We start from the raw sequence: 12092 nt of genomic DNA on the forward strand, positions 1-12092 counted from the left end.
TGGACTCTCTTGGCTTCAAAATCGTGGAATCCAACCATGCTACAAAAACTCTTGGCTTCAGTGACTTTCTGAAATCTAATGAAAGCTTTAACAACCACTTGCTTTGTATATCACATATCAAAAATAGTATCATCTGAATGAAGCTGTCAAGTTCTGCTGCCAGTTCATGATATATTCTGGCTCTCCCTTAGAATGCAGTTGGAGTGGCCTCTGTATTACTTTGATGCTAACCTGCAGAAAACACTTGCTTAAGTGGTCATATTGGAGCTAGGATCCATACAGAGTCATTATCACTCAAGTTCTCTGTGCTTTCAGATAAATTTTCAATATTAAAATGTGGATTCTTAGATAGATGTTATCCAGGTCTTTGGGACACTTTTCCTGCTTTCTCAGTGCACACGATGAGGTTTCTTTTGAAAGGTATTACTATCACCAGCAATAATAGCTGCTTTGTCTGCATCTTTAAACTCTCTTCCTCCTTTCCTCAAGAAACATATTTTTAGTGTATTTCTATTATAGCTGTTACTCTTTCCTGCTATAGATGTGATAAGAGCAGTTATTAGTAATCAGTCTACAACCTGGATGCTAGTCTGTCTGGAAATTCCATCCCACAAAGAAAATCATCCACTACTTTTATTCATCAGTTCTCAACTTCTCAGGACATGAGAAGAAAGCAGATAGAGTCTATTCCTGCCAGAATACAACACAAATGGCTTCTAGCCAAGTTCCTGATAACTATGTTTTTGTCTGAAGCCTCTTGAACTGCACCTCCACTGAAAACATTTCTTTCAAAATTCTGATTTTACAAACTCCTTCCAGAATGACCCAAAAAGGACTTCTTATAGTACTCTTGGCCTCTCTATCTCACAATGGCAAAATCTTCTACATTCTTCCAGCAAACATTTTCAAGGGCCTAAGAAACATATGGATATTGTTCTAGTTTGTTTCTCCACTGCTGTGACAAAACACTGACCAATACCAACTTTGGGAGGAAAGGGTTTATTTTATCTTACATCTCCCAGGTCACAGTTCATCAGAGAGCCCAAGGTAGGAACTCAGGGCATGAACCTGGAGGCAGGAGCTGGAGCACAGGCCATGGAAGAACACTGCTTATTGGCTTGCTCCCCTGGCCCTGTTCAGCTTGCTTTCTTATGCAACACAGGCCCACCTACACACACAGGTGGCACCTCCCTCAGTGGGCCCTCCCACATCACTCAACAATCAAGAAGATGCCACACAGACATAGCCACAGGCCAGTCCTATGGAGGAACTTTCCCAATTGAGGCTCCCTCAACCCGAGTTTCAAGTTGACACTAAAGCTATCCAGCACAGGTAATGCTTATCACAGAAATGCCCCCAATCCTTGGTACTTATTGTCTATATTAGCAACTTTTCATTTTACTTTGTCAAGATTCCTGAAAAAAGCAACTTATAAAAGTGAGAGTTTATTTTGGCTTACAGTTTGAAGCTCCAGTTCATAACAGCAAGGGACTCATGATGGTAGGGATGTGAGGCACCTGGTAATTTCATCTACAGTCAGAAAGACAAGGGAGATGAATGTTAGTGCTCATCTCACTGCTCTTTTATCTTCCCTGGGATTGAAACCCATAGGATAGTACTACCCACATCCAGGATAGTCTTCACTCTGGAAACAATTTCATAGCAATACTCAAAGGTGTGTTTCCATGGTAATTCTTAATCTAGGCAAGTTTATAGTTATAAATTCTTATCGCAAGGCAAACCATAGCATTCTTCTCCTTATCCAAGAGTTAATGTCCTTTTAACAACATAAAATAAAAATCTGTCTTCAAAGTCCTCAAATATTAACTTATTTTGTCACCAATCAATTTTCAAATTCCAAATTTCTAATTTGAAACTTAAGGAAAACTCTTTCAGAATTTATATACTTTTAAGATATAATGACATGAGGCAGAGGAAAAAACACTTTATTCCAAAAGAGAGAAATAAGAAAGTAAAAAATGTGTGATTCGCCTAAAGCGAACCAAAGCCCAACAAGGCAAACATTAACACATAATTTTAAATCCAATAATTTGTAGTTATTATGGCGGGTGATAGACCTGCATGGCCCTTGTCAGCTAGTCTATTAGGATTTGCTGATCTGTGTGGGATTTACCATATTGACTTCATGAGGGGCATGTTGCTGTATGTGTCTTTCCTGGGTGTGTGGGTCACACTGCTGATAGCGTTATTTCTCTAGACTCAGTATTCTGTGTTCATACCTCCAATAAGTATTGCCACATTGTAATCGCTCTGCAGATTACCTGAATTTACGGCACTCTTATATCTGATCAACCAAACTTTCTTTTGAAACTTTGGTGGAAACCACCATAACCCCCTCACCCTTACACTCTATGCACCTGAAAAACCATTATAATGTGGATGATGCCAAGGTATGCTACTTAGTATAAGTGTTGCCTGGACTAGTGACTGTTACTGAAGAATACCTCATCAGAGAAAATGTAAAATCCAGAAGCATTCCTGGCAGCTAAGCTCTTGAAGGTTGAAACAATTCTGCCCCATATTTCCTCTGAATCTGTGATGCAAAAGACAGTCTTGAAGATTTCTAAGGTGCTCTGAAATAACAGTTCATATATAATTGGTTTTAAATGCTAATGTTACATGCCTGATCTTTACCACATGCCAACCTCTGCTTTGCAGGGTTTTAGTCTAGCAACAGTCATTGCACATTCTGAAATTTCAACTACTGTCTAGAAATCAAAACTTGGCCGTTAGAAAAGTCAAAAGAAAGATCAGGAAAGGCTTTAAGTAAACTAAATATCCCACTGGAATTGATAATTTTTACTTTTGAATATTGTTCCCTGGCCAAAACTGTTACTTGTAGTAGACAGATAAGGAAATGGAAAAAAAATAATCCTAAAAAATACAAAGCATTAGTAATTAATAGTTGCCTGTAATAACACATAGACAGATTTTTATAATTCTAACAGGAAAGGAGACAAGAAAAAAGAAACCCTACAAAAGGATTCTTGATTAAGATTTAAATGGATGGAGCTTACAGTGAGGAAAATGGAAAGAAATCATGAAGGCTAAGGGAAGAAGGAGCCCAAGAGAAGCAGATGGTGAGACATGTATTACCAAGGGTGACAGTCAGTGGTAAAATCGAGGTATTTAAGTGAAAAGGGAGGAGGGAAGGTTATACAAGGAATCATGTGGCTAAAGGGGAAGAAGGAACTCAAGAGAGATGGGGATGAAGGATCAGGTATTATCAAGGAGTAAATGGGGGTATTTGAGGGAGGAAGGAGGAAAGGTTAGGCAGGGAGAAAGAATGGATAGATACATAATGCTTAAGTGCTCCAGTGGATGAACTCACACCGAGGGACACCTGGGCACACAAACTTGGCTCGATAGCCCTTAACTTATGTCACAGAATACATGAAATCTGGTAAGTGGGTTTATAAGGGATGTGTGGATGGGGAGGGGTTCTAAGTATGATTAATATGTATTATATGAAATGTACAAAAATCCAATAATAATATATATTGAAAAATAAGAATAATATAAATATACTATAATAAAATCTCAGGTAAAAAAAAAAAAAAAAAAACTCTTGTAGTTCCCACCTTCATATGTTTCAGTTCATAGCACTTACCTCTGTTGATTGTGAAGTCAGTATATGGGAAGACTACTCATCTCATGGTGGACAGGAAGCAGAAAGCACGATCGATGATGAGGGATATCCTTCAAAGGCAGTCCCTAGTAACCTGCTCCTCCACACAGTCCCTGACTCCTGGAGACCAATCCTTCAATGCCTGAGTTTTTGAGGGATATTTCATATTCAAAGCATAACTGTGTGACATTATTTTGTTGTTGTTTTCCCTTTTTCTATAAAGAATATAGAAGGCCCCTTCCCATTGTCCTGGAAGGTGGCAGGAAGATACAACTTTGACTCAGAACAAAAGCACTTGGTGCTTATAATTCAAAGGGACCTTCACTACAAAATTACTTTAAGCTAATTGACCATTTTATACTACAGCTTCATATAAATCATTTGTGCATTTTCTTTATAAAGTCCAGTGTATGCAAAGAGAGATTTTTTTACATCTCTTCAGATGTTATGAAATTTTAGAAGACAGAAATTTATTATTGTGTTAGAGAACAAATCCAACAATATAAATGGAAAAAATACACCTTTGGTCTGAATTAGCCTTAGAAATCAGATCAGTACAGGGGAAGGGGGGCAAGACTAAGCATCAATGCCCTCAGCCTAGGAAGGACCCTGAAAATCTGCTTCATTATGAATAATTGCTTATCCATAAAAATGCCAGAAAATGATTTTTATATGCTTTTCTTCCCATGTATGCAATGAGGATATTGAGCACCAATATCATAAATATCTAAAGGATTTAATGCTTCTTTAATAAAGCTAAGGTTGATAAGGCCTTTGAACTTCATATACTGCAAATGCAAAGACAAGGAAACTAATTCACAAATACCCCCTCCTCCCTTATAGAGTCTTAGGCCTGCCTTCCTTAAGAATGCCTTTGGCATATGGAATTGAAAGTGCTTTTGTTACAACACTGATCATTACCATAAATAATAAAACAGCGAAAGTACAATAGTCCAGCATTCAAGAGGGTTTTACAAATATGTTGGTCACTTGAAAGGATAAATCACTTCCAACTGCAACATGTAATCAGTGCAGAGGTAATCTCATTTGATGCTTTTTCATTTCCAAAATAGCAATACATTGAGTGTTTCGCGTGGAAATATGGCCAGAAAGGTCTTACTCCAAGTTTTATTCATACAGTAAACACAGCCAAGCTTGGCAGGCACATTAATCCCTCTGGATTTCTTTGCTTAGAATGCAAATGTAGAAGACCCTTGCTACCAGCACAACAGCAAAATAGCTTTCTTTAAAAAATATACTCTAAACATTTGGTTTTATTTTATTGCCTCCTTTCTCTGCCTTCCATTGAAACATCCACTGGGTGAAGGTATGCAGGATAAATTAAGTGGTGAAAATAGGGTTGTGAAATGAATTGTCTGCTTCCACAAAATATATTTATGTCTGACCTTTGTAGCTGTGAAGGTGGCTTTATTAGGATATACATTCCTCATAGGCGCAATTTGGATAAGATGAGGTCAATTTGATTAGCATGGATCCTTGTCCAAAATGACTATTAATTTTATTAGAAGAGAAAGCCTAGATGTGAAGAAGAGAAAACCATATGGACATACAGAGACATATAGTCAGAAGGCTGATGGCCTTTGAAGATGGAGGTGGAGACTGGAATTATACTGTCACAAGTTGAAGAAGCCCTGGAGCTCTTGGAAGCTGGAAGAGATGAAGATTCCTTCCCTCCAGGCTCCAGAGGGAGCATAGAAGACATACTACTGTGTGGTGCCTTACTAGGGTAGCTCTAGTAAACTCACTCAAAAGATTATTTGCTCTTATTAACTAAGTTGCCAGAAAGTAGCTGTATCTACATCAAACATTCTACAAGGTTGGTTGATTATAATTAATGATTGTAGAGAGGTTGGAATGTTCCAAATCCAAACCTAAATTATCTTGGCCTATCTTAGCACTCAAATATCCACTTATTGCCAACCTCTGGGTGTGACCTAACATTCTGTAACTATTAGGTAAATTCATTTGTGATGTATGAATGAACCCTTAACTTCAACCCAACAACTAAGATGCTCATCTGAGGCATGTAGCAAATTTTCCTGATTGTTGTTCATCTGTCTACCTGATGTACCTACCAGTGTATTTGAGAAGAATTGTGATTTATGACTCTCTTTGTTCTATTACTATAAATACTTCATTGAACTCTTGCCACAATGGAACATGAAATTTGGGACAACTAAGTCTGTGTTCTTGGACCGCAGTCACTCATATTTTGCTCAAACATAAACTATCTTTTAATCCCTTTGGGGTGAGAGCTATGTTTTTATATTGGCACTTCAGAAAAAGAAGTTGGAAATGCCACAATATTTCTGACACTGACTATAAACAACTGCTTTTTAGGACCTGAAATTTCCTCTTGGTCTCCAGCAGCGGAAACTGCCCAGCGAAAGGAAGGATTTGACACATCATGGTTCAAACTCCAGTTCAACTCTGTACTGATTGAACTATCTTGGGCTAGTGATTTCACCTCAATACATTTGTTTCCTTTCTAAAAAAAAAAAATAATGTAATACAGCTGCAGGTGCAGAGTAGTTTTTATTTTCTTATTTGTTTTAAGATTAAAGATGCCAGTGTATGTAAAATCTCTAACATATTAAACTTCCAGTGAACTTAAGTCTCTTCTTTTTCTCTATTCTATTTCCTCCTAAGCCTCCACCGTCTCAACAACCAGTCATCAGCTAATCCCCAATGAGTTCACATGGATAATAGCTTCACATTTTATATGTCCCAGAGATATCTGTAATTTAACAGACAATACTTAAAGGCAGAAAAGCCCCAGAGGCCAAAGCAATGAATTCTAATAGAAACTTCAGGCTTTTCGATAGGCAGCAGAGCAGTTATTTTCTGAGCTGAAGAACTTGGCAGAAAGGCCTTTGGATCGCACCTAAAGGGACTCTAGTGTCACTCATGTGGTCATTCCTGCTTGTAGCAATACCTTTGTAGATACACCAGTTCCTTAATGTTTCTACTCTGATGCTTCATTTCATGCATTAGACTCATGTTCCTTCATTTTCTGATTTATGCTCTCAGTCAATTAAGTGAGTTGGTGTTCTGCATAAGACAGTGAGGAAGTAAAGAGACCATCTGAGCAACTCGGTCATTTCCTCTCCTGGAGATGCAGTTCAGGACAAAAAAGAAGATATTTAGAAAAATACAATTAGTATTATTTTTAAATTTCTGATATACAGAATTGTGATTTTTAACATTGTATTTATTATTACAATATTTTTACATTGTTTTTATTTTATGTGTATGAGTGTATTTTCTGTACGTATGTAAATACACCAATGTCCTGCAATGCCCTTGGAGGTCAGAAAAGAACATCAAATCCCCTGGAACTAGAGTCACGGACAGTTGTTAGTTGCAATATGGGTTCTGGGACTTAGACCCAGGTTCTCTGAAAGAGCAGTCAGTGCTCTTAACCGCTGAGCCATCTCTTCAACCCCTAGAACTGTTATTTAAAAGTAATAATTTAATCTCAGAACATCTCTTTTCTTCTCTTTTTCCTTATGAATCTTCATCCTTCCTTCTAGGTTTTTTCCTTTCTTTTGTCGATACCTACTTCTCTATCTGCTTTTTTTCATGCTCATGAAAGTAATTGTGTGTGTGCCAAAAATATGGCCATCGTGTCAGTGCACGTACATGTGTTCATCTCTGATAGTCTATAACCAGACAGTCTTCTCCCACCAGCCCCAAATATTTACACTATTCTTGTGTCTACATCTACACACAGGGCAATGAGCTTGGTATGTTGCCTGTTAGTGCAAGGGATTTATTCATTACAAACTCATGCTGTACTTCTTGTATGTTGGATATAATGTGAAGATAATCCTTTATTTTCTGTAACATAAAATGTTTTTTTTTTCTTTTAAATAAATGCTCGATGTAGAAACTATAACCCTGTATTTATCTTTTTTCTCTGTTCTTAAATACCTGTCACATTTTTCATCAGTAAAAATAACTTATAATAACTCATAACTTAAAAGCATTTATAGGCTGGAGAGATGGCTCAGTAGTTATGAACACTGACTGTTCTTGCAGAAGACCTGGGTTCGAAACCCAGCACCCACATGGCAGCTAACAACTGTCTGTAACTCCAGTTCCAGGGGAAGCAACAACCTCTCCTCTCCTCCGCAGGCATTGCACAACACGGGTGCACTTGCCTACATGTAGGCATAACACTCATACACATAAAATAAAAATAATAAATAAAATATTAAAAAATCAAGGCTTTTTTTTTTAAAGAAAAGCATTTATATACTAGATACTATGATAGAAATTCAAGTAATTATATTACTAAGTTAATACTCAATTGGATGGAAATATATGGTTTCTTTTGTTCCTAATATAGGCAATCAAAGACCCCCTTTGAGAAACAATAGCTTTGGAACTGTTGGTGAGACTGATAAAAAAGAATTCTATTTTTAAAATACAACAGGAAACAAGCTATAGAATAGATATTTTCATAACAGTTTGAAAAGGAAAGTAATCACTCTCTAAGAGGAACTAGTGAGAATCAGTCAGGCTTGGAGGGGGCAGGCTGGAAAGTAAAGAAGCCTAATCATAGCTACCCAGGACATGGGAGCAGACCAAGGGGTGGGAGATGAAAACACTGAGGGAGAAGAGTAGAGACTGACAGATGAACAGGTGTCACTATGGTCATAGTAGCATGCTTGTTGATCCATGGCTCCAGGTCTTGAACATGCTACTGTTACCTACATGAAATGTCCAGTACACCATAGGTATTAAAGTTTAGCAGCTATGTTTTTAGCCAAGTATCACTATATGGCTATTGGAGAATTAAAGTTCTGAAGTTCACCAAGGATGCTAATGAGGCCTAAATCATGTAGAGTCTTATAATTCATAGGATCCAGACTTATGCCTACAAATGGCTTAAGCTCAGCATTGGCCAGATAGAGTTGTGAATGAAGGTCTTAATGGCACTATATGCAAAAGCAACAGCTCTCAACATCCCAGTCCCTCCTAGGGACTCTGCCTGGTAAACTCCCTCTCTCCAAAGCCTGTGTGTGGATTTCCTGTCAGAGCTAGTGAGTTGCTGTGAGCCTGAGCTATTTTTTTTTTTTAAATAAGGTGAAAGCCCTATTTAATTATTATTGGTAATTACAGCCTGCCTAGAACTGACCTAAAGAAGTTCCTCATTTCTTCCTCTGCTAATATTATTTACATCCAAATTAAGTTCTTAGTGGCAAAGAGGTTTCTCTGTTTTTCTTTCTTTTTTTTTTTTTTTTTTTGGTCTTTTTGAGACAGAGTCTCCCAGTAGCCCAAGCTGTCCTGGAACTCACTATGTAGACCAGGCTGGCCTTGAACTTACAAGATCCACCTGCCTCTGCCTCCCCAGAACTAGGATTAAAGGCGTGTGCCACCACGCCCAGCTCTCTCTGTTTTCTTAAGGGGCTGTTTCCCTTCTGAAGGGGATCCACTATTTTTTGCTGTTGTTTTGAGAATTTGGAAAACTTTCGTATGCAGACCTTAAAGGAAACAATGCTCAGAGGGAAGAAGCAATTTTCATAAAGCTCCCAAAATGGCAGAGAAAAGGTTGCCACAAAGAGATGGGTGGCTCCACTAACCCTGTCATTGTTTTCACTGTGTGTCCCTTTCTAAAACTGCCGTGGGTCATCTGAATCCAGAATAAACATGGAAAGTACAGAGGGAAGAGAGACTGTTTTTCTTGCAGTGTTGTGAATGGGACTCAGGGACTCAAGCATGCTAAGAAAGTTGGCAATGATATTACTACTAAGTTACTCTCCCTGCTTAATGGAATCACTTCTTGAATGAACTGGTGAATATTTGACAGTAACATCCATGGACTTACACAATTTTGCCATTAGAAAATCAAAGTACAAAGATGATATTAAAAGCTTAAGAAATGCAAGAATAATTTTTTTAACATTTTTTAATCAGGTACATTTTTAATGTATTTATTGATACAATCATACATTTTTGCTTCTTTTTTTCCTGAGAAATATTTTTTTAATTTTTGATAGCTATATGACTAGAAGAAGCATTTCATTACAGCTTTAATATATTCAGTAACACACTCCAGAGCAACAGTACGTCTCTTCCACACGTGGCTGTAAGTTTCTAGCTTTACAGTTGAATTAATACAGTTATACAATATTGAACTCAGTATAAAGCCCTGTAAGACAAAATTGAATAAGTTTTTAACCTTTAAAAAAGATCTCCATTTCATTTTAGAATATATTGTTCTTTGCAGAAAGACTCATTGTTTTTGCTACTAACACTGAGATGTTGGTGCATGCATCTCTAATCTGTATGTATCTATTACTAGTCAGTCATAATAATTTGCACTTGGATCCTTGGTGCCAGTGTATGTCTATAAAGTCATTGGGTAGATTTCAACGGTAATATTTATCACCTCTACTAGTTAACATGATATAAATTACCAAGCTTCCTCCTCAAATATAATACATTTTTTAAAATTTGTTGATTTTTGGGGGGTGTGTATATCACACAGAACATCCCAAACTATCTTATTCAACTATACACAGACTTCCCAGATGGCACCTTACAGCTGTAATGTTGTGAATTTTTTGAAGTGCTTTGGTTTCCCTTTTGAATGAAAGTTTTTCATTCCAGAATTGGGGCCCAGTCACCTATGATACTATTTTCTGGTCTATGTGTCTCTTACCCCAACAGTGTGTTGAGACTTGCGTTACTTGAGAATGGAGGCCTAAATCCTCCCTGCTGAGGATCTACACTGAATAAATTTTGAGCTTGATTCCTACTGTGCTGGTACACATAGTTTGCACACATTTTCTGAAAAACCAGGGACACCTAAGGAGGGACTTAACCTGGGATACCAGGAGCACACGAGACTGGAGGACTGTGAGTGTCAGAGTAATGGTCAGGCAGAATAAACTGCACAGAGGTTAGTGAAGGGCCACAAGATTATCTTTCAGAGATAAATTTCCCATGAAGGCTCTCCTTGCTTATAGGTCAGGTATTAGGCCATCTGCCTGTTGAAGAGATTCCTGTGAAAGACACTCTATATGCACAGGTTCATCACTAAGAAATATATGTCTTTTCTATCAGAATAGGTCAGCTTTTAGAATGATAAACTGACAATGTTACACATAAGGCTAGGTGTCAAAATTACAATGAAAAACAGAGACTTTCGAACCCCAATTTCCCTTGTAGTACACTACTAATTCCCTCATATCTTCCAGAAAACAAGGAAACCTGACTTATGTCTGTCCCACTTTTCTGTCCCATTTATAGATAACTGTGGATTAGATTGTCCACCTTTGAGCACAGACAGTGAGAACAAGAGTAAGGGTCTCCCCATCTGTTAGAAACAAAAGAATAGTGGACTGTCCACTTGGTGAGTTTGCTCCTGCTTGCTAGACTGCTATACTTTTCTGCAGAGGTAAAAATTGCCTTGTCAAGACATTTCAAATTGCCTATGTTCTCTTTTCTCTTTTTGTGTATCAGATCTAGATGGCATTCCTTACTTATAACACATCTCCCATTTCCTATTACAGAAGCTTTGTTAGCTGCTCTGGTACTGGAACCTTCATTTATCTAGGGGTTCTCAAACAATGACACTGCTGAGCTTGGTTTTGTTTTATTAACATTTCTTTTTAAAATTGATTATTTACTTATTTATTTTGTTATGCTTTTAAAGATACTACATGCACAAAATCTGGAACATCAACCATGAAAAAAGTTTCAGATATTATCTCTCAAATCCATATTTAAGGTTTTTTTTTCCATAATTAGTATTTGTCATGACAACAAATCATCAATATATCCCTATAATATTTGTGTTACTGTGGAAATCAAAGTTCCATTTTTTGATTCATGGTCTCATTAATAAAGAAATTTTTAAAATTTTTATTATTTTTATTTTATGTGTATGCATGTATTGCCTGCATGTACGTAAGTGCACCCATGTTGTGCAATGCCCACAGAGGTCAGAAGAGGCTGTTGGATCCCCTTGAACTGGAGTTATGGACAGTTGTTAGCTGCCATGTGGGTGCTGGGATTTGAACCCGGGTCTTCTGCAAGAACAGCCTGTGTTCTTAACCATTGAGCCATCTCTAAGGCATTGGCCTCCTAATAAAGAAAATTTAAAACACTCAGTAGAAAGCTCAAAGGCCATTTTATTAGAGCTTGAGAGAGAAATATCAGGGCAGACAAATTGTAAATTTCAGCAACTGTCATGTGGAGGAAGAGGTAGAGGAGGGCAAGGAGCTTAAGGAAATGAATGAGAAAGTCCAGAGTGTTAAAACCGTGCTTACTATGCTTAGACTTTTGACTAGTATGAAAAAAGAAGGAGAAGGAGAATGAGAAGGAGGGGATGGTGGAGGGGGAGGAGGAGGAGGAGACAGGATAAAGGTGTGATGGTGTTATAGTAAGAACTCAGATAAGTATGCAGGCT

This window comes from Nannospalax galili, unplaced genomic scaffold (assembly GCF_000622305.1).
Source record: "Nannospalax galili isolate Female #2095 unplaced genomic scaffold, S.galili_v1.0 scaffold203, whole genome shotgun sequence".
In the NCBI taxonomy this organism is placed as follows: Eukaryota; Metazoa; Chordata; class Mammalia; order Rodentia; family Spalacidae; genus Nannospalax; species Nannospalax galili.